General features: G+C 37.4%; 1 protein-coding gene across 1 annotated transcript in view; it reads right to left on the bottom strand.

Moving 5' to 3' along the window:
- Window positions 1-27,404, bottom strand: part of MMP17 (matrix metallopeptidase 17) — a 334,644-nt gene that overhangs the window by 19,205 nt on the left and 288,035 nt on the right. The gene's annotated exons all lie outside the window — the stretch shown is intronic.

The following is a 27,404-nucleotide window of genomic DNA, read 5'->3' as shown; positions in this document are numbered from 1 at the left end:
TGGAGGGTTAAGTTAGATGTTGTTCTCCTTCCTATAGCTTCCTGTGCAAGCTGACAGATTTCCTCCTAATCAAAAGAGCTTCTCTGGGAGAAAAACACAGCCGGTCCCCCCCAAAGAGTGGATTAACCTCTGCGAGAGTGTGAGTCAGCTGGACGACTCCAAAGGTTCCAGAAGGCGTTTGTGACACTTCTCAAGTGTCTGGGAGCTTGTAAGTACCAGCCATACTTGCGCATTGGGGGCTTGTTTGTTCTACTGACCGTGCACTATGGTGGCGCCTTCTTTTTTATTTCGTATATCTGCAGATTCTTTCCTTTTGGGATACCAACAAAAGTTTTGAAGAAGCTGACAGCCACCATTTGATGTTAATTGAAAATAGAAATTTCTGATTTACAATTGGTTCCACTGGGGAATACCTACATCGTAGTATCAGCTAAGTTACCAAGTTGAAAAACCTTGTGGGGAATCCCAAACATTACTATCAAGTACTGCAATTCTGTCTAAGTTCATAACGTATGACTAGTATCCTTGTGAATTATTTATTTTTTAATATTGTTCACCATAATTTATTCACTGGCGCACTGTTCTTTTTTATAATTATTACTGTAAATCATGTCATAAGTATTATCAGGGATTACCATGGACATAAGAGTAGTGTTAAAACAATTTTGGCAAAATGAGAAGAAGTAAAAGTAAGTTTGTTTATTTGTTAGCAAACTATTGTAGAGGTGCTGAAGCTGTGCAAGGAGATTTTAGAAATGCATGTAGAAGGAAAAGGAGTTGTGTGTATTGTTGCACCATGGTTAGGTTTTCCAGGAGTGGATATTTTTGAAGATTTTAGTTATTGGTTGATTGTCTAATTGGTTGATTGTTTAATAATTGTTAACACGAGTTATATGTTTCATGTATTGTCTAAGAGTGAGATTGTATGTTATCTATAGGAACTGGTTCCATGTGTCAGTGTTGTGTGATTTTGGCAGTGCTCTAGTATACAATGTGTGTTTAAAGGTAAATGTTGTATTTTGAACTTTAGTGTGTATAGGAGTAGGATTTATTGTGTTCTCCACTAAAAATAAACCGATTTATTAAAGGTAAATTATTTGAAGCAATTTGTTTTAAATATATATTGTGTTGTATTAGTAGGTGCAGAACTGTCCAGCTGCTACAACCATGTAAAGCAGTGATGTGCAGTCACTAGAGGCAGGTGAGGCAGTGCTTCACCTCTCATATGGGCAAAAATATATATTTTTTTATGGGCTTTAAAAAATAAAATAAAAAAAATTGCAATTTTTTTCCCTAGCATTTTTTTTCTTCACAGATACATGTTGTGCAATGGAGAGGCACAAGCAGGTCTGCCCACCATTACACAACATGCTGCGCCATCTACTGGATGACAGTGGTTAAGATCATTGCATGGCCCATAAGTGCTTTATTTGAGGCAGTCCTATTTGGGCTGAACCAATCCAGTGAGGGGCATTAGTAAGTGGAACTTAGGGTTGGGGCTGGATGTTAAATCATATAAAACAAAACAAAAACGGAAAAAAACTACTTTCATTTATTTTGTTGCTGTGCTGTGAAGCTGCCAGCTTTTGCTAAAGGGAAAAAGAGAGTTCTGTACTTCCCCTCTAAGTGCAGTGGAATGTGCCACTGTCACTTCCTTAATACAGACAGAGGCAAAGCAGGAAGAGATTCAGTCAATAAGCAGTGTTTAAGACACATCTTTGAAGTAAGTTCTACAACTTTAGATTTCACTGAAAGGGATTCTGTTAGTGAAAATTATAATTTAATGAATGTGGTTTAGTGTTTTTTTACTCTTTTACAGCAGGGTCGTTTTTGTATTTTGTTTCCTCAACCTTTACACCCACTAACTTAACAGCTTGCCTTCACTTTCTGAACTCTCTGTAGCTCTGCTGTTTTATTACTTAAAAATGCAGTGGTCTCTCTCCCTCCCCCCTTGTGTTTCTCTCTATCTATCTATCTATCTATCTATCTATATCTATCTATCTATCTATCCATCTCTCTCCTTATGTGTTGTTCTCCCCATGGTCTCTCTGTCTCTCTTCCTCCCCCTCTGACTCTCTCATCCCTTATGTGTCTCTCTAACCCTCTGTGTTTGATTGTGTCTCTCTCTCTCTCTAACCCTCTGTGTGTGATTGTGTGTCTCTCTCTCTATTTCTCTCTCTCTCTAACCCTCTGTGTGTGTCTCTCTCTCTCTCTCTCTCTTTCTCTCTCTCTCTAACCCTCTGTGTGTCTCTCTCTCTCTTACCCTCTGTGTGTGTCTCTCTCTCTTTCTCTCTCTCTCTAACCCTCTGTGTGTGTCTCTCTCTCTCTCTCTCTCTCTTTTTCTCTCTCTCTAACCCTCTGTGTGTCTCTCTCTCTCTTCTCTCTCTCTCTCTAACCCTCTGTGTGTCTCTCTCTCTCTCTAACCCTCTGTATGTCTCTCTTTCTCTCTCTCTCTCTTTCTCTCTAACCCTCTGTATGTCTCTCTTTCTTTCTCTGTCTCTCTTTCTCTCTCTCTAACCCTCTGCGTGTGTGTGTGTGTCTCTCTCTCTCTCCCTCTGTGTGTGTCTTTCTCTTTCTCTCTCTTTCTCTCTCTAACCCTCTGTGTATGTGTTTCTGTCTACCTTTTATTTATTTAATTAATGAATTGGTAGTGCCATCTGATGGTGTGGCTTTATTTAAAGGGGTGGGGTCAAGCGCCCCACCATCTTTAAATTTCACCAGCCGCCACTGGATCAAGACATTTTTATATTTACTGAATAATGAAAGAATCTATAAGCATAATTTGCAGCATTAAAGTAAAAAGTATGTTTTAAACATATTTTAATAGGCATGGATTTCTAGATCTCATAATCAGAGCAAGCATTTTGTTATCTGGCAAGTGTTTCTGTTACAATCCTTTAGACTAAAATCAGATGTTTACTAAGTTGACCAGTTTTCCAAGACACCATTTAAAGGGACATGAAACCCATATGTTTTATTTCATGATTTAGAAAGAACATGCAATTTAAATAACTTTCCAATTTACATCTAATATCTAATTGTCTTCATTCTTTTGATATCCTTTGTTGAAAATCATATCTAAATATGCTCAGTAGCTGCTGATTGGTGGCTGCACATAGATACCTCATGTGATTGGCTCACCCATGTGCATTGTTATTTCTTCAACAAAGGATATCTAAAGAATGAAGGCGTATCCAAGCCACTGCCTCACCAACCTCTGATGTCACTGCACGTCACTGATGTAAAGGCAATATTTAGTTTATATAATATTTGGTGGATGAATACAATTAAACCATGTTTGATATTAAGAAATTTGAATGGTTGTTTTTTTCAGTATATGTAGTGAAATTATATGGTAGCAGAGATTTCATGTTTTTCTGTAGTGCTAGGTGAAAGTATTTTATTACAGAGATATGATTTAGAGTATGAATATGCTCACAATATTATTCTGGAAACAGAAACATTTATTTGATTATATAGTTTTGTTTCAAGTATTTTTTAGATATTGTTCTTGTGGAAGTTTTTTTTTTATTATATGTAGACGGATTATAGCTATGTGTATTATATGCAGCACTGCTATTCTTGTAATTAAACATTTTGAGTTAATCTTTGTTTTGTGTTTGTTTTACTAGAACAGGTGTTGTGTTGTTAGGTATATAATAATTTATATTCTTTGTTAAAGTTCATTTGTAGAAATAGTTAAAAAGATTAAAGTAATTTTCAAGTAAAGAATGGACAACATTTTGGGTACATAATTTTCCAAGCAAATTAAATCTAGATTAGGATTTTAAATCATTATTTAAATTCTTAAATCAAACTATATCATTAGGCAGAATCTAGGATACACTGTATTTTAATGTTGAAAAAAGTGAAATGTAAAACTGATGACGATGCTAAAATGGATCACATTAAAATAGAGACCATCAGTTACTTATGTTTTGTTGTCTCATCCCTGGTACAGCCAAAAAAAAAAAAGTGTATAGCTATTCACTCTAATCAGGTGTCTATAAACAGATCTAAGTATAATGAACATCAGGGGCGCGATCCGATATCGATCGCAGTTTGCGGCGCAAGCGAGGGAACCGGCGTCGCCCGCAGTTTCAGCTCGCAACTCGAGCCATCCCATATAGGTCGCCGTCAGATGCTAACGTGCCGTAAGTCTCACAAACCAGCGATGTCCAGAAATCTGCGCAAGTACAAATTTCTGGCGTCGCCAGTGACTTGCGCCACGTTAGAATCTGCCGGCGCCTATAAAACCTGACTAAAGTCTAAAACACCCGCACTGTCTAACACGCCTCCCTAACATAGCCCGCACTGTCTAACACGCCTCCCTAACATAGCCCGCACTGTCTAACACGCCTCCCTAACATAGCCCGCACTGTCTAACACGCCTCCCTAACATAGCCCGCACTGTCTAACCCTCTATCCGCTATCCCCCCTCACTAGCCTAACAATAAAAAAGCTATTAACCCCTAAACCGCCGCTCCCGTACCCCGCCGCCAGCTATATTATATCTATAACCCCCTAAAGTGAGCCCCTAACACCGCCGCCATCTATATTAAAATTATTAACCCCTAATGTAAGCCCCTTACACCGCCGCCATCTCTATTAAAATGATTAACCCCTAATTTAATCTACCTACCCCGCCGCCAGCTATATTATCTATATTAACCCTAAGTATATTATAGTTAATATAGTTATTACAGATATATATTAACTATATTAACCCTAATTATATTAGGGTTAATATAGTTACTATAGTATTTATATTAACTATATTAACTCTATCTAACACTAACACCCCTAACTATATTTATATTAAATTAATCTAATTAATTTATAAACTAAAATATTCCTATTTAAATCTAAATACTTACCTATAAAATAAACCCTAAGATAGCTACAATATAATTAATAATTACATTGTAGCTATGTTAGGGTTAATATTTATTTTACAGGTAAATTGTTAATTATTTTAACTAGGTATAATAGATATTAAATAGTTATTAACTATTTAATATCTACCTAGTTAAAATAATTACCCAATTACCTGTAAAATAAATCCTAACCTAAGTTATAAATACACCTACACTATCAATAAATTTAATAAACTACAAACATCTATCTAAAAATACAATTAAATTAACTAAACTAAATTACAAAAAAAAACAAACACTAAATTACAAAAAATAAAAAAAAGATTACAAGATTTTTAAGCTAATTACACCTATTCTAAGCCCCCTAATAAAATAATAAACCCCCAAAATAAAAAAAATTCCCTGCCCTATTCTAAATTAAACATATTTCAAAGCTCTTTACCTTACCAGCCCTTAAAAGGGCCTTTTGTGGGGCATGCCCCAAAGAATTCAGCTCTTTTGCATTCAACAAATACAATCCCCCCCCCCATTACAACCCACCACCCACATACCCCTATTCTAAACCCACCCAAACCCCCCTTAAAAAAGCCTAACACTACCCCCCTGAAGATCTCCCTACCTTGTCTTCACCACACCGGGCCGAACTCCTGATCCGATCCGGGCGATGTCGTCCTCCAAGCGGCAAAGAAGAATTCTTCCTCCGGCGATGTCATCCTCCAAGCGGCAAAGAAGAATTCTTCCTCCGGCGACATCTTCCTCCAAGCGGCAGCAAAGTCTTCATTCTTCCGGCGGCATCTTCAATCTTCTTTCTTCGCTCCGCCGCCGCGGAGCATCCATCCCGGCCGACTGCTAAACTTGGAATGAGGTACCTTTAAATGACGTCATCCAAGATGGCGTCCGCCGAATTCCGATTGGCTGATAGGATTCTATCAGCCAATCGGAATTAAGTTAAAAAAATCTGATTGGCTGATTGAATCAGCCAATCAGATTCAAGTTCAATCCGATTGGCTGATCCAATCAGCCAATCAGATTGAGCTCGCATTCTATTGGCTGTTCCGATCAGCCAATAGAATGCGAGCTCAATCTGATTGGCTGATTGGATCAGCCAATCGGATTGAACTTGAATCTGATTGGCTGATTCAATCAGCCAATCAGATTTTTTTAACTTAATTCCGATTGGCTGATAGAATCCTATCAGCCAATCGGAATTCGGCGGACGCCATCTTGGATGACGTCATTTAAAGGTACCTCATTCCAAGTTTAGCAGTCGGCCGGGATGGATGCTCCGCGGCGGCGGAGCGAAGAAAGAAGATTGAAGATGCCGCCGGAAGAATGAAGACTTTGCTGCCGCTTGGAGGAAGACGTCGCCGGAGGAAGAATTCTTCTTTGCCGCTTGGAGGATGACATCGCCGGAGGAAGAATTCTTCTTTGCCGCTTGGAGGACGACATCGCCCGGATCGGATCAGGAGTTCGGCCCGGTGTGGTGAAGACAAGGTAGGGAGATCTTCAGGGGGGTAGTGTTAGGCTTTTTTAAGGGGGGTTTGGGTGGGTTTAGAATAGGGGTATGTGGGTGGTGGGTTGTAATGGGGGGGGGGGATTGTATTTGTTGAATGCAAAAGAGCTGAATTCTTTGGGGCATGCCCCACAAAAGGCCCTTTTAAGGGCTGGTAAGGTAAAGAGCTTTGAAATATGTTTAATTTAGAATAGGGCAGGGAATTTTTTTTATTTTGGGGGTTTATTATTTTATTAGGGGGCTTAGAATAGGTGTAATTAGCTTAAAAATCTTGTAATCTTTTTTTTATTTTTTGTAATTTAGTGTTTTTTTTTTTGTAATTTAGTTTAGTTAATTTAATTGTATTTTTAGATAGATGTTTGTACTTTATTTAATTTATTGATAGTGTAGGTGTATTTATAACTTAGGTTAGGATTTATTTTACAGGTAATTGGGTAATTATTTTAACTAGGTAGATATTAAATAGTTAATAACTATTTAATATCTATTATACCTAGTTAAAATAATTAACAATTTACCTGTAAAATAAATATTAACCCTAACATAGCTACAATGTAATTATTAATTATATTGTAGCTATCTTAGGGTTTATTTTATAGGTAAGTATTTAGATTTAAATAGGAATATTTTAGTTTATAAATTAATTAGATTAATTTAATATAAATATAGTTAGGGGTGTTAGTGTTAGATAGAGTTAATATAGTTAATATAAATACTATAGTAACTATATTAACCCTAATATAATTAGGGTTAATATAGTTAATATATATAATGTAATAACTATATTAACTATAATATACTTAGGGTTAATATAGATAATATAGCTGGCGGCGGGGTAGGTAGATTAAATTAGGGGTTAATCATTTTAATAGAGATGGCGGCGGTGTAAGGGGCTTACATTAGGGGTTAATAATATTAATATAGCTGGCGGCGGTATAGGGGGATTAGATTAGGGGTTAATAATTTTTATATAGGTGGCGGCGGTGTAAGGGGTCAGATTAGGGGATAGATAAGGTAGATGGCGGCGGTTTTAGAGGCTCACAGTAGGGGGTTAGTTTATGTAGATGGCGGCGGGGTCCGGGAGCGGCGGTTTAGGGGGTAATAACTTTATTAGGGATTTCGGGGGGGGGGGGGGGGGATCGCGGTTGACAGGGAGATAGACATTGCGCATGGTTTATTTTAGCAGATCGCGGTTGACAGGGAGATAGACATTGCGCATGCGTTAGGTGTTAGGTTTATTTTAGCAGATCGCGGTTGACAGGGAGATAGACATTGCGCATGCGTTAGGTGTTAGGTTTATTTTCTAGTTAGTTTAGGGAGTTACGGGGCTCCAATAGTCAGCGTAAGGCTTCTTACGGCTGCTTTTTGTGGCGAGGTGAAAATGGAGTAAGTTTTCTCCATTTTCGCCACGTAAGTCCTTACGCTGCATATTGGATACCAAACTGCGCGGGTTTGGTATACCTGCCTATGGCCCAAAAAACTGCGGGCGACGGCAGAAATATACGCGCGTAACTTCTAGCTTACGCCGTATATAGGATACCAAATCCGCGCAATTATTGGCGTCGCCGGCTTTTGCGGGCGACGATTTTTATCGGATCGACCCCCATGTGTACATGGATTATACAGTTATGCAAGTTATCAGTAGTACTTTACCTAAAATTACATGAAATTGTATAGGAACAGGAAACAGCTGAACAATAATATAAACATTTCACGGTGGGGCGCGATCCGATATCGATCGCAGTTTGCGGCGCAAGCGAGGGAACCGGCGTCGCCCGCAGTTTCAGCTCGCAACTCGAGCTATCCCATATAGGTCGCCGTCAGATGCTAACGTGCCGTAAGTCTCACAAACCAGCGATGTCCAGAAATGTGCGTAAGTACAAATTTCTGGCGTCGCCAGTGACTTGCGCCACGTTAGAATCTGCCGGCGCCTATAAAACCTGACTAAAGTCTAAAACACCCGCACTGTCTAACACGCCTCCCTAACATAGCCCGCACTGTCTAACACGCCTCCCTAACATAGCCCGCACTGTCTAACACGCCTCCCTAACATAGCCCGCACTGTCTAACACGCCTCCCTAACAAAGCCCGACACGTCTAACCCTCTATCCGCTATCCCCCCTCACTATCCTAACAATAAAAAAGCTATTAACCCCTAAACCGCCGCTCCCGTACCCCGCCGCAACCTAATAAAGTTATTAACCCCTACACCGTCGCTCCCGTACCCCGCCGCCAGCTATATTATATCTATAACCCCCTAAAGTGAGCCCCTAACACCGCCGCCATCTATATTAAAATTATTAACCCCTAATGTAAGCCCCTTACACCGCCGCCATCTCTATTAAAATGATTAACCCCTAATTTAATCTACCTACCCCGCCGCCAGCTATATTATCTATATTAACCCTAAGTATATTATAGTTAATATAGGTATTACATTATATATATTAACTATATTAACCCTAATTATATTAGGGTTAATATAGTTACTATAGTATTTATATTAACTATATTAACTCTATCTAACCCTAACTAAATTTATATTAAATTAATCTAATTAATTTATAAACTAAAATATTCCTATTTAAATCTAAATACTTACCTATAAAATAAACCCTAAGATAGCTACAATATAATTAATAATTACATTGTAGCTATGTTAGGGTTAATATTTATTTTACAGGTAAATTGTTAATTATTTTAACTAGGTATAATAGATATTAAATAGTTATTAACTATTTAATATCTACCTAGTTAAAATAATTACCCAATTACCTGTAAAATAAATCCTAACCTAAGTTATAAATACACCTACACTATCAATAAATTAAATAAAGTACAAACATCTATCTAAAAATACAATTAAATTAACTAAACTAAATTACAAAAAAAAACAAACACTAAATTACAAAAAATAAAAAAAAGATTACAAGATTTTTAAGCTAATTACACCTATTCTAAGCCCCCTAATAAAATAATAAACCCCCAAAATAAAAACAATTCCCTGCCCTATTCTAAATTAAACATATTTCAAAGCTCTTTACCTTACCAGCCCTTAAAAGGGCCTTTTGTGGGGCATGCCCCAAAGAATTCAGCTCTTTTGCATTCAACAAATACAATCCCCCCCCCCCCCCATTACAACCCACCACCCACATACCCCTATTCTAAACCCACCCAAACCCCCCTTAAAAAAGCCTAACACTACCCCCCTGAAGATCTCCCTACCTTGTCTTCACCACACCGGGCCGAACTCCTGATCCGATCCGGGCGATGTCGTCCTCCAAGCGGCAAAGAAGAATTCTTCCTCCGGCGATGTCATCCTCCAAGCGGCAAAGAAGAATTCTTCCTCCGGCGACGTCTTCCTCCAAGCGGCAGCAAAGTCTTCATTCTTCCGGCGGCATCTTCAATCTTCTTTCTTCGCTCCGCCGCCGCGGAGCATCCATCCCGGCCGACTGCTAAACTTGGAATGAGGTACCTTTAAATGACGTCATCCAAGATGGCGTCCGCCGAATTCCGATTGGCTGATAGGATTCTATCAGCCAATCGGAATTAAGTTAAAAAAATCTGATTGGCTGATTGAATCAGCTAATCAGATTCAAGTTCAATCCGATTGGCTGATCCAATCAGCCAATCAGATTGAGCTCGCATTCTATTGGCTGTTCCGATCAGCCAATAGAATGCGAGCTCAATCTGATTGGCTGATTAGATCAGCCAATCGGATTGAACTTGAATCTGATTGGCTGATTCAATCAGCCAATCAGATTTTTTTAACTTAATTCCGATTGGCTGATAGAATCCTATCAGCCAATCGGAATTCGGCGGACGCCATCTTGGATGACGTCATTTAAAGGTACCTCATTCCAAGTTTAGCAGTCGGCCGGGATGGATGCTCCGCGGCGGCGGAGCGAAGAAAGAAGATTGAAGATGCCGCCGGAAGAATGAAGACTTTGCTGCCGCTTGGAGGAAGACGTCGCCGGAGGAAGAATTCTTCTTTGCCGCTTGGAGGACGACATCGCCGGAGGAAGAATTCTTCTTTGCCGCTTGGAGGACGACATCGCCGGAGGAAGAATTCTTCTTTGCCACTTGGAGGACGACATCGCCCGGATCGGATCAGGAGTTCGGCCCGGTGTGGTGAAGACAAGGTAGGGAGATCTTCAGGGGGGTAGTGTTAGGCTTTTTTAAGGGGGGTTTGGGTGGGTTTAGAATAGGGGTATGTGGGTGGTGGGTTGTAATGGGGGGGGGGGGATTGTATTTGTTGAATGCAAAAGAGCTGAATTCTTTGGGGCATGCCCCATAAAAGGCCCTTTTAAGGGCTGGTAAGGTAAAGAGCTTTGAAATATGTTTAATTTAGAATAGGGCAGGGAATTGTTTTTATTTTGGGGGTTGATTATTTTATTAGGGGGCTTAGAATAGGTGTAATTAGCTTAAAAATCTTGTAATCTTTTTTTTATTTTTTGTAATTTAGTGTTTGTTTTTTTTGTAATTTAGTTTAGTTAATTTAATTGTATTTTTAGATAGATGTTTGTACTTTATTTAATTTATTGATAGTGTAGGTGTATTTGTAACTTAGGTTAGGATTTATTTTACAGGTAATTGGGTAATTATTTTAACTAGGTAGATATTAAATAGTTAATAACTATTTAATATCTATTATACCTAGTTAAAATAATTAACAATTTACCTGTAAAATAAATATTAACCCTAACATAGCTACAATGTAATTATTAATTATATTGTAGCTATCTTAGGGATTATTTTATAGGTAAGTATTTAGATTTAAATAGGAATATTTTAGTTTATAAATTAATTAGATTAATTTAATATAAATATAGTTAGGGGTGTTAGTGTTAGATAGAGTTAATATAGTTAATATAAATACTATAGTAACTATATTAACCCTAATATAATTAGGGTTAATATAGTTAATATATATAATGTAATAACTATATTAACTATAATATACTTAGGGTTAATATAGATAATATAGCTGGCGGCGGGGTAGGTAGATTAAATTAGGGGTTAATCATTTTAATAGAGATGGCGGCGGTGTAAGGGGCTTACATTAGGGGTTAATAATATTAATATAGCTGGCGGCGGTATAGGGGGATTAGATTAGGGGTTAATAATTTTTATATAGGTGGCGGCGGTGTAAGGGGTCAGATTAGGGGATAGATAAGGTAGATGGCGGCGGTTTTAGAGGCTCACAGTAGGGGGTTAGTTTATGTAGATGGCGGCGGGGTCCGGGAGCGGCGGTTTAGGGGGTAATAACTTTATTAGGGATTTGGGGGGGGGGATCGCGGTTGACAGGGAGATAGACATTGCGCATGCGTTAGGTGTTAGGTTTATTTTAGCAGCTAGTTTAGGGAGTTACGGGGCTCCAATAGTCAGCGTAAGGCTTCTTACGGCTGCTTTTTGTGGCGAGGTGAAAATGGAGTAAGTTTTCTCCATTTTCGCCACGTAAGTCCTTACGCTGCATATTGGATACCAAACTGCGCGGGTTTGGTATACCTGCCTATGGCCCAAAAAACTGCGGGCGACGGCAGAAATATACGCGCGTAACTTCTAGCTTACGCCGTATATAGGATACCAAATCCGCGCAATTATTGGCGTCGCCGGCTTTTGCGGGCGACGCTTTATATCGGATCGACCCCGTGGTGTTTAGGCGAAGAGAGAGAGGAATTGTTTTGGTATAATGTGACTGTAGTGATTGTAAGATGATTTTATTGGCTATGTAGTTATTACACTTATAGATGGCTGTCTAAACTAAGGAATTACCTCTCCAAAAAAACCTGCAAAAGTGCTAAACATTAGAAATTGTGAAAATTTTAGAATTCTAGAATTTAAGATCTGAAGTTTTCTTAATCAAAATAAAAATAAATACAATTATTTAATGACAGAAGGTCAATTGGATAGGTTAGTTAATATTCATATTTTAAATGCAGTAAAAAATATATTTATTAACTATTGGCAAAATTAAAAGTTTTGCGGTACTGCTATACCGCTGAAAAATTGGCCATTGCGCAAAATATACAGGTCTCCCATATATTACAAGTTGCGGCGGTACGGCTATACCGCTAGCATTTTCGCCTTTACGCATCTCTCCATTCCGCACTCAAAAAAAAAAATTTTGAGTGCGGGATTTTCATTGTGCCTGTATTACAGGTTGTGCGGTCTGGCTATAATGCTAGCATTATAGTCTATACCGCCGTGATCCATTTCGCTATCTGAGGCCAGTAGTCATGGATTTTGCAAAACAAAAATGTTTCACAAAACTCATAACTTAAATGTTACAAAGTACGCTAACACCCATAAACTACCTATTAACCCCTAAACCGCCACACCCGCATCACAAATACTATATTAAACCTATTAACCCCTAAACCACTGGCCCCCCACATCGCTACTACTAAACGAAAACTATTAACCCCTAAACCACCATCCCCCATAAACCAAATTATCAAAAATAAAAAAATAAACCTAATCTAAATACCCCTATAAAAATAAACCCCCAAAATGAAAACACCCCCTAATCTAACACTAAGCTACCAATAGCCCTTAAAAGGGACTTTCAAAAGGTATTGCCCTAAGTTAAACAGCTCTTTTACCTACAAAAAATACTAAGCCCCTCATCAGTAAAACCCCCCAATCCACCAAACCCCCCAAAATAAAAAAAGCTAACACTAAAAAAACCTTAGATACCCAGTGCCCCTTAAAAGGGCAATCAGCTCTTTTGCAGCCCATTAAAATAAAAAATCACTAATCTAAAAAAAAAACTAAATCTAACCCCCAAATAAGTACTTACCATTCCTGAAGTCCGGTGGAGAAGGTCTTCTTCCCGGCGGTGAAGGTCTTCTTCCAGGGGGCGACATCTTCATCCAGCGCAGGGACCTTTTCTATCTTCATCCAGGGCGAAGGCAGCACGGAGCGGAGGTGGCCGCGGAGCAAGAACACCGGCTGTGGAGACATCCAGCGTGGAGGCTTTCTCTTCATGCAGTCACTGCTGCACACAGAAGATTGAATGCAAGGTACCCATTTTATATTTGGTGTACCTTGCATTCCTATTTGCTGAAAGTTTCAAATCAGCCAATAGGATGAGAGCTACTGAAATCCTATTGGCTGGATGTCTCCGTGGTCGACGTTCCGCGGCCCCTTCCGCTCCGTGCCGCCTTCATCCTGGATGAAAATAGAAGAGGTCCTTGCGCTGGATGAAGATGTCGCCACCTGGAAGAAGACCTTTACCACCTGGAAGAAGACCTTCTCCGCCGGACTTCAGGAATGGTGAGTACCTATTTGGGCGTTAGGCTTTGGCTTTTTTTTTCTTTTTTTTGGGTGTTTTTTTTTTAGATTAGAGCTTTTTTTATTTTAATGGGCTGCAAAAGAGCTGATTGCCCTTTTAAGGGCAATGCCCATACAAATGCCCCTTTAGGGGCAATGGGTAGCTTAGGTTTTTTTAGTGTTAGTTTTTTTTATTTTGGGGGGTTTGGTGGGTGAGGGGGGTTTACTGTTAAGGGGGACTTAGTATTTGTTTTAGGTAAAAGATGCCCTACAAAATGCCCTTTATGGGCTATTGGTAGCTTAGTGTTATACTAGGGGTGTTTTTATTTTGGGGGGCTTTTAATTTTTATAGGAGTATAAGATTAGGTTTAATTTTTTTTTATAATTTGGTATATTTTTTCTGTAATTTTAGACTTTTATTTTTTGTAATTTTAGATTTATTTATTTTAATCTTTGTGTTAATTTTTTAAGTAATGTTAGGATTTTTTATTTTAATTTTAACAGTATTTGTATAGTATAACTTAGTATAACTTGTTAAGGTTACTAACGACCTACTTACAGCAAAATCCAAAGGCCACTTCTCTCTACTCATCCTCCTTGATCTGTCTGCTGCCTTTGATACTGTTGACCACCTTCTTTTGCTCTATACCCTCCAATCCTTTGGCATCTGCGACACAGCTCTCTCTTGGTTCTCTTCATATCTGTCTAATCTTACCTTTAGTGTAGCCTTCTCTGGGGCATCCTCTGTCCCATTACTTCTTTATGTTGGGGTACCGCAAGGCTCTGTCCTCGGTCCCCTTCCCTTCTCAATCTACACGTCCTCATTAGGTTCCTTAATAAAGTCCCACTGGTTTCACTATCATTTGTATGCCAACGATACCCAAATCTACTTCTATGCACCAGAACTATCTCCTTCTTTGCTAACCAGTGTCACTAACTGTCTCTCTCATATCTCATCTTGGATGTCCTCTCACTACCTCAAGCTAAATCACTCCAAAACTGAGCTCCTTATTTTCCATTCTTCTTCCAAAATCTCCACCCCCCCTATATTTCTATAACTGTTGATAACTCCATCATTACCCCAACCTCACATGCCCGATGTCTTGGGGTCACATTTGACTCAGATCTTTCTTTCACTCCTCACATTCAGTCCTTGGCTAAACCCTGCCGCTTCCACCCTAAAAAAACATCACTAAAATTAGACATTTCCTTACACAAGATACAACTAAGATTTTAATGCACTGTCTCATCCTTTCCCGTCTTGACTACTGCAACTCCATCCTCTCTGGTCTCCCTAGCTGCCACCTGGCTCCTTTACAATCCATAATGAATGCCTCTGCCAGGCTCATCTTTCTAACACGTTGCTCTTCATCTGCCGCACCTCTCTGCCAATCCCTTCACTGGCTTCCTCTTGCCTCAAGGATTAAACACAACATTCTCACTCTGACACACAAAACCCTTAATTGCATTGCTCCCCATTGCGTTGTGTGGGGAAGGCGGTTTAGGGGTTAATAGGTTTATTTTATTAGTAGCGTTGTAGGGGGCTTGCAGTTTAGAGGTTAATAGGTTTATTATAGTAGTAGCAATGTGGGGGGTCAGCAATTTAGGGGTTAATAGGTTTATTATAGTAGTAGCGATGTGGGGGCCGGCGGTTTAGGGGTTAATAGGTTTATTTAGGTGTTAGCGATGCGGGAGGGCGGCGGTTTAGTGGTTATTAGTTTTATTATAGTAGTAGCAATGTGGGGGGGCAGCGGTTTAGGGGTTAATCACTATTTAGTATTGCGATGTCGGGGGGCAGTGGATTAGGGGTATTTAGACTAGGGTTTTATGTTCTGGTGTTAGGTTTTAATGTATCTTTCTTCTCCCCATAGACATCAATGGGGATTGTGTTACAGCGATCGCCATTCCGCGATCACAGGTGTTAGTTTTTTCTAACACTTTCTCTCCATTGACACCTATTGGGAAAAGGTGCACAAGCACATCAAGTCAGGGCTTGGCTTTTGTGCGGTATGGAGCTTATCGCACCATACCGCACAACAAAAGAAGGTTTTTCAGTAACTTGTAATGGAAGCGCTATGGAGAGTGCGATAACGCTAATTTTTTTGTGTTTTTTATGCACCCGGTTCAGCGCACAACTTGTAATCTTGGTTTAAATGATAGACGTGTGAGTATAACATAGATTAGTATTAGACTTTACTTGCTTCACAAGCTTTTGTTTGTGCCTGAATAGAATGTTGTAGAAATACCAATACAGTTGCATTTTGCAGATGGTTTTTATGGCTTGGAGGCGTTTGTTAGAAGGTTATTTAGTAGATTATATCTAGTGCATTTATTATATCCATTTTTGATATTGAGGCTTTAGCTATGAGATGTTTTTCTTAATGGTCATACTTATAAAGTATAAAGGCAGGAAATGATAGAGAATATAGCCAATATGGCTGATGTATGCACAATATGGATGTATTTAGTAAGAGTCACATTCTTGTCATTTCTAGAATCACAGCTTCACTTACACACAATCTCTCTCCTCCCTATAAAAGGTGTTTCAGTACCAGGCTGTCTTAAGTTATCACTACACCTTAACTGCTTTAATGCCTTATGTCACGAAATGTATGTTTTATTAAACACACCTACTTTACTCTACACAATGTAGAAAGTAAGAGAATATTCTAGGACTTTGTAGTAATTAGTGTACATGTGATAAGAAGGTATAAAAGTCTGTACAGAAGAGCTTTCTATCAGACATCACTTTACCATCTCTAGATGTCTCACCTCCTGCTGTATTTGATCTGCTATTTACTTTAACCTGTTATTTGCCATTCAAGGAAGGAATATAATACAAGTATTTGCATATATCTTCATGTCTGGGATCAATGGATTCTTAGTTAATATATTTCTTCGGCTAAATTCCGCCAGTGATCCACCTGTTTTCAGGGTCACTCATAAGGTTTACGTTATGGGAGAGTCTGATCAAATTATCCTCAATAGCTAAACAAGAAAGACCTGGATTTGCATATAAACTTATTTATTCTATGCTCTTACTGAAATAATGTTGGTTGGGGGGCAACTTGCAGACTTCACTTGTCCTACAGCATTGTCCCGCCTTACATCTCATTTAGACTGGACTTTTTTTTATCATTTTGTTTTGTCGTTGTAATGTTTTAGGAAAATTAATAACAAAAATTACATCCAAATATCTTAAAAAAAAAAAGGATTAAAGCACATACAATTATTTATTAGGCAAACAAATAAGTGATTTTATTTTCATTTTTTTTTAACAATCTACTTTATATATTTTTTTCTTTTTATATTTCTTTATTTTCAATAGTTTCCATAGTTTACATAAACCAATAAATCAAACAAGGGACATTATACCGTAGGTCTGTATCTAAAAGGAAAACTACCATATGTGTCTTATGTTGCTTCAAATATTCCTTCAACATCTGCCAAATATAAAAATTACCAACAATTTGCTTACAAAAAAAGGCCTATTCTAAATTCCCTCTCATTAATCATCCAATAAGTGGAAAGTTGAATAGATAATTATAGACCACAGGAGATTAGCACAGGAAGGAAAAGGTTTTTAACTGTTCATTTTGTATATGTAAAATCTTAGTGCTATTCCTTCAGTGGAATTATTAGGTGTATGAGTACGCTCGCCCTAAAGGGGGTACCCGTAATCATACACACAGTGCTTATATATTGTTATACTCCTGGTAGGATTTTACTGAACTTCAAAAATTCCAATTTATTCTATTTTAAAAATTCATATTCTTCCAGTTAGCAATTCTTGCAGAGTTTCCACATCAGCCTAATGGGTGTATGATTGGATTTCAATGCTCTTGCAAATAAGGACCTTGCACTGTGATGTTATTTATAATTAAAGTGCTCTGTATTTACATTTATGCTTAGGTGGAAAGTTAAACAGGACATTAGTAGGCCATAGTGCAAAGGATTCTCTGAATAGGTACCAAGCAAATACTTCTATATAAGCCCAAATGGTTTTACAGCATATGAGGGCAATGCCATCATACAGTATATGTGCTCAAGATCCAATTTGCCCAAATGAGGATATATGATTGATTTGTGAGGGTGTGAGGTACCAGTGTGAGATTAATTTGAAGTTCAGTTTTAACCAGTCTTTCTTGGATAATTCTAATTCTTACTCCTTGTGCCACTTATTCACATAGGCAGACAGCATCTTCTATATTACTTAAAAGTTGTTTTGACATTGCAAGAGAGCGTTTCAATGGTAATTCTGATAAGCACCACTGCTCAAATATAGTGGGGTCATGTAGAAACGAGGGTCATGCCCATCCAGCAACTCAGCATTTAAAGGATATTGTAGACAAAGGTAACTCAATAGAAGAAACACCTTTGTATTTTTTTTTTAAATACTGTCCCAGGAAGAGAATCTAAGTTTGTATATACCAATTTTCCTGATTATGTGCAGTCTGATTTCATTTAGTAACCATCAAAGTGTGTCTACCTACCATCATAGGATCTTGTAAAAGATAATTATCCATAGAAACCCATGCTTTATATTTTACCCCTTTATGCCAATCCATAACCCTCGGTAGTGTTACTTATCTATCATATCATTCTGTATTGGGAACACAGATGCCTTTGTCTGTTGCTCTATACATTATTGGCATTCTTGGTTTCACAGCCCCCCAAACATAGAGAATCCAAAAAAAAAGTATTTTTATAATCTTGTAATTTTAATTGAGTGAATTTAGCCCCACTAGGACAATGGTTTAGATTTCCAAGTAGTGAATTCTGTTTTTATATTTTTGAATAGACCTTTTTAATTCAGGTCAAAAGAGTTCAGTTGAATTGCTAGTTAGTTCCACGCCCAAGTATCGCATGTTTGAAGGTTTTTAGTTTATAGATAATGCCGAGAAATCTGGGGTGAAGAAATTGATACTTTCTCACAGGTTCTCACAGTTTTGTTTATTAATCAAGGAATTTAAAAATCTGCTAAACATAGCAAAGATGTTAGGAGAGAACAGGGATACTAAAACGTTATCTGCATAAATATTTAGTTTATAATTATTCAGACCAGTTTGTTTTTCTATAATATTACTATTTGATCTGATATGTGCAAACAGGACTTTCATGGTAAGTATAAGTATAGGGGAGAGGGGGCAGCCTTGTCTTGTGCCATTATGTATTTGAAAACTATTATATTAAGAGACTGTTTACCTTAACTCTTGCGGAGGGGTTTGTATAAGACTAGTGATACGTTGAATGGTTTTGGGGCCAAAGTCAAATATGACTAATAGTTTCTGTAAAAATAACCAATATAGCCTGTCAAATATTTTTTTCAGCATTGGGTGATATTAGAATAGAAGGAATACCCATTACGTTAGCATAATTAATTAACTGTTTGCCTCTGATGATATTGTCCATGGCCTATCTATATGGAACAAATCCTGCCTGGTTTACATGTATAATTTCTAGCAATATTGTGTTCATTCATGTAGCTAAAGATTTTTAGAAGATTTTTAGATCTGTATTTAGTAATGAAATTGGGTGATCATTTGCTACCAACCACCTAGATTACAAGTTTTGAGCGCTATAGGGAAAGTAAAGAACGCAATAAAAGTTGTGTTATTTAACCCCCTATAGCGCTGCCATTACAAGTTTAAAAAAACCCGGCTTGTGCAGGCGATATGGCTGCGTTGAGCTCCATACCGCACCAAAAACAAGCAGTGTTTTGACGTGCTCATGCACTCTTTCCCCATAGACATCAATAGGGAGTGCTGACCAAAAAAAAGTCTAACACCTGCGATCGTGGAAACAAAAGCTCCGTAACGCAGCCCCATTGATTTCTATTGGGAAAAAGAAAATACAGTTTAAACCTAACACCCTTACATAAACCCCGAGTCTAAACACCCCTAATCTGCCACTCCCAATATCGCCGCCACCTAAATAGAATTATTAACCCCTAATGTGCAGCTACCGATATCGCAGCCACTATACTAAAGTTAGTAACCCCTATTCCGCCGCACACCAACATCACAGCAACTATATTAAAGTTATTAACCCCTATTCCGCCACTCCCCAACATCGCCGCAACTAAATAAAGTTATTAACCCCTAAACCTCTGGTCTCCCACATCACTGCCACTAAATAAACCTATTAACCCCTAAACTGCCAGCCCCCCACATCGCAGCAACTTAAATTAAACTATTAACCCCTAAACCTAACGTAACCCTAAACCCTAAACCTAACACCCCCTAACTTTAACATAATTAAAATAGAGCTAAATTAAACTTACAATTATTAACTAAATAAACCTATTAACCCCTAAACTATCAGCCCCCCCACATCGCAACAACCAAAATTAAACTATATTAACCCCTAAACCTAACCCTAACCCTAATGTAACCCTAATCCTAACCCTAAACCTAACCCTAACACCCCCTAACTTTAATGACATAATAAATTAGATCTAAATTAAATTTACAATTATTAACTAAATACTTCCTATTTAAAACTAAATACTTACCTGTGAAATAAAACCTAAGGCAGCTACAATATAACTAATAGTTATATTGTAGCTAGCTTAGGTTTATTTTTATAAACAGGTAAGTTTGTATTTATTTTAACTAGGTAGACTAGTTAGTAAATAGTTATTAACTATTTACTAACTACCTAGCTAAAATAAATACAAACTTACCTGTGAAATAAAACCTAACCTGCCTTACACTGAAAACTAACATTACAAAAAAACACAAAAACCTACCATTACAAAAAATAAAAAAAATACCATTACAAAAAATTAAAAAAAACGAAATTATCTAAAAAAATAAAGAGTCATCCTCATATAATACCCTTTAAAAAAAACAAAAACCACCCCAAAATAAAAAAGCCTAATCTAGAATAAACTACCAAGGGCCCTTAAAATGGCCTTTTGGGTGGCCCTTAAAAGGGCCTTTTGTAGGGCATTGTCATGAGTTAAACAGCTCTTTTGCTCCAAAAAAATACATACCCCCCTAACACTATACAAACCCCCACCCCCAAACTACCAAGGGCACTTAAAAGGGCATTTTGGGTGGCCCTTAAAAGGGCCTTTTGTAGGGCATTGCCCTAAGTTAAACAGCTCTTTTGCTAAAAATAAAAACACCCCCTAAAAATATACATTACACAAAATAAATTATCAAAAATAAAAAAAATATTCCTATTCTAATACCCATAAAAAACCACCCCAAAATAAAAAAGAAAAGAATCTAGAATAAACTACCAATGGCCCTTAAAAGGGCATTTTGTAGGGCATTATGAATTTAATCATTTTACTTATTATAATCCCTTAAAAATCTAGAATTAAACCCTATAGACATTTCCCTCAATACTTTGGTACTTCAGATTATTGAAATGCTACACAAGAGAAAATGATTAAAAGCCTGACTGTACATCTCAGTATTGCAGTACCAGAAGCACATTAAAAACACATCTTTGAAGTTTTACCAAAGGTGAATTCTGAGAGTTTCTAGGAGAAAGAGTGTGCCTCTACTTCTAATAACTTGATTTAAAGTTCTATCTTAAAATTACATGAACTAAGCATAAATCTAAATACTCGTGGTGAGTTTTCACTAACCAGTATATGAACAGCAATAACAAATGATCTAACTAGCATCCACTTGGTCTAGTATTGATGGATTTTAACAGTCCACTACTTTTGCCCTGAGGTTTATTTATTTATCTGTATTTCCCTAGACACTGGGAAATAGGTTGCCCCTGTCCTCAATCCTAACATTTTAACCTCATATTCCTTCTTCCTTCCAAAATCTGCTGCCCTCTAAACCCCCATCTCATATTTACTCATATATTTCTCACAGCAAGGGACAATGGATGCAAGAAGGGCAACCAGAATTATTGATTTGTAATATAATCAATAAATACCACATTTTAAGAGCATAGGAGTAGGAAGGCGTTATACCGTAGAACTACTAATTAAAATTCTCTGACCTGCTAAATCCTGGTGGCCTAGGCCCATGCCTAGATAGCTAGCCCAAATTGTACCCTGTTTTTTTCATACACGTATACAAAAATGTAAAACAATATTAAATACAAATTGGAAGCTGAATGAAATGGCAACTTCATATCTAAAATGAGGTATGAACATGCATTGATGTTCACTCAGACATAAAAAAAATAATTGTGGATTTTTCTTAAAGGGATAGTAAACCCAAAAAATATTTTCAATTCTTTAAAAACTTCTTTATGTAATAAAGCAGTTTGTAATTGGTACCTTTGTACAGTTACCTTTCCATTTTTTGTAATTTTAATTGAAAGATTAATTCTGTGCCAAACCCATTTTCTGCTCTTTATTATGGAGCCTGTTATGATGTTCTACCTAGGTAGAAACATCATGGCAGCCCGCATGCGCAACGCAATTCAACTATTTGTATTGACAACGCATGCGCAGACTCGCCCCCTGTCTCCAGCAGCGCTTTCAGCTGTCTACTGAGAGGAGGCATTAGCATAAGTTCTCACAGGCTAAATAGTATACAAGAGCTGCATCTGTAGCCAAGTCAAGTGACAGATTTGTTTCACAATTATCACAGAAACCGGCATCAACAGACTCACTGAGAATCATTCCTGAGCATCGCTTGGAGGGGCAGCTTCACACAGGCAGTGGAGGAAACATTTAGGAGAGCAGCGTGTAGGTTACAATTCTTCCCTGCCTGTGATTTAGTGCGTCTGTGCTTCAGACATGGAATACAGCGGTGAGTATGAGCGCTCTGTTTATTTAAGCTGTCGGGCTCATATTCCCCTCCCTCTTGCTGTGTTTGCTTTCATGTGTGCATACTTGAAAACAAGAGAAATCTCAATGTATCCTTCCTGGTAAAATATTTTATAAATAAATAAATAAATGTGTAATTGAAGCCCTCACTAATCAAGCAAACACAGCAATAGAGAGGGGGAGATAAGCCGGGCAGTTTAAATAAACAGACCTTTCACACTGCCGCGGTATTCCATGTCTGAAACACATACGCACTCGTTAGTGCAGGGCTGAACTGGGACAAAATCAGTTGTAAAGTCTTGCATAGCTCCCAGCTAAGGTTATTTTATTCCCTGTCTCCTCTTATTTGCCTGTGTGAAGCTGCCCCTCCATGCAATACTTATATCTCTGCTACTCATGAATAGGCAGTGTGAACAGCTGTACATTAAAGGGACACTAAACCCAAAAATTTTCTTTCATGATTCAAGTAGAGAATACAATTTTAAACAACATTCAAATTTACTTCTATTATCTAGTTTGCTTCATTATTTAGCTATCCTTTGTTGAAGAAATAGCAATGCACATGGATGAGCCAATCATAGGAAGCATCTATTTACAGCAACCAATCAGCAGCTACTGAGCATATCTAGATATGCTTTTCAGCACAGTATATCAAGAGAATGAAGCAAATTAGATAATAGAAGTAAATTAGAAAGTTGTTTAAAATTGCACACTCATTCTAAATCATAAAAGAAAAAATTTGGGTTTCATGTCCCTTTAACATTGAGACCGAGCATGCAATGTTGACTGAATGCGGGTATTGAAATTAAGGGGCCCAGCCGCTTCACCATTGGATGGGGGGCGGATGCTGGATTTACATGAGCCATGCCTCATTTTATGGGCGGTCTTTACCACTCATTTTATGATATTTCAATCTTTAAAAATAAGGTATGTAAAAGCTTCATTTTTTTTAGGTTCAAATAGGAATCAATTTCTAACCCTTTAATCCATTCATAATGTCATGCCCCCCAGAGGTCTCTAAGATTATTTTGGGCAATTTTTCGTTCTATATTATCACATATTCTTGGCTTGGCAGTTCTCATAATTGAATATGTTTGTGTCTGTAGAGATAATATTCCTTTTCTTAATAGCAAATATATTTTAAAATAAACACGCAGAGTTGAGAAAAATACCTCAATCCCATTGTTTCTCTGCAAATCTTTGTACACAGAATCAATCCCTTACCTCTTAAACACTAAATTTAAAATGAATTCCGATAAATCCACTTCGATTATCAAAATATATGCACAATCTTTTTTAAAAGCGCCAGTTCCTACTAAGCATGCTCAAGAGGGCCCAGTATATACTCATATGCGAGTTGTTGATGGCTGTCACATTATACAGAAAGGAGGGAAAATTAAATTAACTGACTTTGCCAGTAAAAATTATGCAATCCTACTGTATTTAATGGTCTTTTAAAGGGACAGTCTATGCTAGAATTGTTATTGTTTAAAAAGATAGATAACGCCTTTACTACCGATTCCCCAGCTTTGCACAACCAACATTGATATATTAATATACTTTATAACATTTAAACCTCTAAATATCTGCCTGTTTCTAAGACACTACAGACAGCCTCTTATCACATGCTTTTTTTATTTCCTTTTTACAACAGGAGACTGCTAGTTCATGTGGACCATATAGATAACATTGTGCTCACGCTGGAGGAGTTATTTAAGATTTAGCACAACACAGTACTAAATGCAAGTCAATAGATAATAAATAAAAAGTCATGTGATCAGGGGGCTGTCAGAAGATGCTTAGATACAAGGTAATCGCAGAGGTAAAAAGTATATTAATATAACTGTGTTGGTTATGCAAAACTGGGGAATGGGTAATAAAGGGATCTTCTATCTTTTAAAACAATAAAAAAACTATTGTAGACTGTCCCTTTAAGTGCTAAGTTTCAAGAGGTTCAATTAATAGAAGATTGTATGGAGTGGAATAGATCTGCACAAGGAGCTAAGTGTGAGGAGACAGGGGCAAGCATTAAAATGAAAGTGAAACCTATAATGTTATTGCTTCAGTTAAATAACACTATTTAAATTGTTATTATTAAGATACTGAGTATTCTTCTCCTTCCAATAAAGTTCAAGAGAAGTTGTCTAAATATTAATGATTAACCTATTAAACTGGAGATTGTTCACCTTACAATAATATATAGGAATATAAACAAATTAGCATTTTTCTGATACTAATGTAAAACTAATCTGAAAAGTTATTCTATATATGAAACCTTCTGGTTGTAAATATTAAGATTATAACTACCAGCAAGAATGGTTCTTTATGTAGAAAACCATGATTTATATTGAGTTTTACTGCCTTGTGATTTAAATTAATCTGATTTAAATCAAATCCACTCTGAAAAAACTCATTGAAAAATCCTCCTCTCTTCCCAAAGGTGATTGATATCAATAATTTTGATAGTTATAAGCAGCAACATTGGCAATTCACCATTAAGGGGGCTATAAATGGGCAAAAATAAAATGCTCTAATATGTTAAAGCCTTACATTATTGCACTATTGCTTTATATAACAGTGTTATACCTCTGCAAAGGGAGTAAACACATAATGCTCCAGAGCAGCACGGCACGACTGGGAGCTAGCTGATAACATCTGGTGACCTAGTGACAAGAGGCAAATGTGTGTAACCACCAATCATCAGCTAGCTCCCAGTAGTGTAGGATATGTATATGATATTTTTAACAAAGGATACCAAGTGAACAAAGTAAATCTAAAAAATGGAATACATTTAAAAGTGTCTTTAAATTACATGCTGTGTCTGAGTCATGCAAGTTTAATGTTGTTTTTCCTATCCATTTAAAGGACCAGTCAACACAGTAGATTTGCAAAATCAACAAATACAAGATAACAAGACAATGCAATAGCACTTAGTCTGAACTTCAAATGAGTAGTAGATTTTTTTTCTGACAATTTTAAAAGCTATGTCTATTTCCACTCCCGCTGTAACATGTGACAGCCATCAGCCAATCACAAATGCATACACATACCATGTGACGCCAAATGGTGTGTATCGTTTTGAATTCAGTAGGCCTTGCCCCCAAATAAAAACTACTTACAAAATTTCCAGCACTTGAGAAGTGCCACAAATGCCTTCTGAACTGTTAGCAGCCGTCCAGCTAGCTGAAATGTATCAGAACTGCGTCTATACCGTGCTGTTTAAGACAAAAAACACAAAAGTGCCACAATAGTGTGTATCAGTGTGATCATTTGATATAGCGCAACAAATGTAATGTACTCACAAGATGTAAGGCACTTGAGAAGTGCCACAAGAGCCTCCTGGACACTTGTCAGCTGTCCAGCTTACTGATAGCATCGATCCCAGGTTCACTTGTTCGGCTTACACATGGGCTCCCATACAGCACACTTAGATCTCCCTGCAGCTCAGTGTTCAGATGAGTGCAAGTCTGGCTACCAATATTGGGTGTGCAAAGTTGCTAAAAATAGCCGTGCTACTTGTACTGATTAGTTTAAAAATATATATTTATTAAAAACAATGTTACACTACGCGTTTCTCGGTTACTTAGACCGCTTCCTCAGGTGTAATTTCAGATACAAAATAGCAAAATTTTATAGCCCCATATCGGCGTCTATCCCGACCCAAGGCGCATGCGTGAGCAACTAAAAAAACCTTAGCCAATCAGTGCCTAAGTTCGATTTATCTCTGATGTAATTGGTTCTCCCTAAGGGGCTTGGTTAATGACGTGCCCGCTATCGTATGTGTGATGTTTATCATCGGCACACATGACAATTTTAAACTGCCTAAGTTCGATTTGTCTCTGATGTAATTGGATCCCACCAAGGGGCTTGGCCAATGACGTGCCCACCATCGTATATGTGATGTTTATAATCGGCACACATGACAGTTTTAAACTGACAGTTAAACAGATCGAAAATATTATATTGCCAAGTGGTACTGTCTCCCTAGTATTTATAGTATTATCTATTTTTGGCACCAATTCACTAGAGTTAGTTGATCATGCATTTACATATAGTAAAAAAATATAAAAATTAATATAAAAACATACTCAAAAAGCAAATGTTATCACTCATGTCTAAACATCTATATGTATTATCTGATTTTAAAACCGTTGTGATCGGACAGATAACCATATACTAGACTAATAATAAAAGTTAATAATATAACATAAAATATATATTAATCTAAAGTATAAACATAAATCAAATGATATATATCGAATAAATTATAACATAACTGTTGCTATCATTGACAAATATTGCAACTATTCATATATAGGTCTTATATCTTAATTAAAAGCGGCCATGTCTATATTTTCGTTTAAGCCATGGGGTTGGAGAGTCTTAAGCTTCCAAATCCAAAATTCTCTCTCTGTCTTAGATGGGTTAACCTATTCCTACCCCATTTGGGAGCAATCTGTTCTAATGGAAAAATATTAAAAAGTTCAGTTTGTCCGTCATGACAGTTTTTACTGTGTCTTGGAACACTATGGTTGGCCACCCCATTCTTTATATTTCTATTATGTTCCCCCCATCTCTTTTTTAGGGGTCTTGAGGACCTACCAATGTACTGAATTCCACATTGACATTCAAGGAGATATACCACATAACTTGAATCACAAGTGAATCTAGAATTTATTTCAAATTCTTCCTTTGTGGAAGCAGATTGAAATTTGATCCTATTACCTGAAGTATATTTGCAAAGACCACAGTTCGGTCGATTACATCTGTAAAAACCCCTTTTGCCCATTGGCCAACTATTTGTGGTGGTTCTTGTGTTGCTCCCTTTAATATATTTCTTCATTACCACCTTGCTCGGTGCTAATTTATTTTTTAATGTAGGAGCTCTCTTAAAAGTGCAGATAGGGAACTCTTCTAAAATGTTTTTGAGAATGCAGTCATTTCTTAAAATATACCAATGTTTACACAAAATGTGTTTAATTTTATG

This window comes from Bombina bombina, chromosome 2, assembly GCF_027579735.1.
Source record: "Bombina bombina isolate aBomBom1 chromosome 2, aBomBom1.pri, whole genome shotgun sequence".
NCBI classification, from domain to species: domain Eukaryota; kingdom Metazoa; phylum Chordata; class Amphibia; order Anura; family Bombinatoridae; genus Bombina; species Bombina bombina.
Note: the sequence above shows the minus strand (reverse complement) of the source record. Positions and strands in the feature narration are given on the sequence as shown.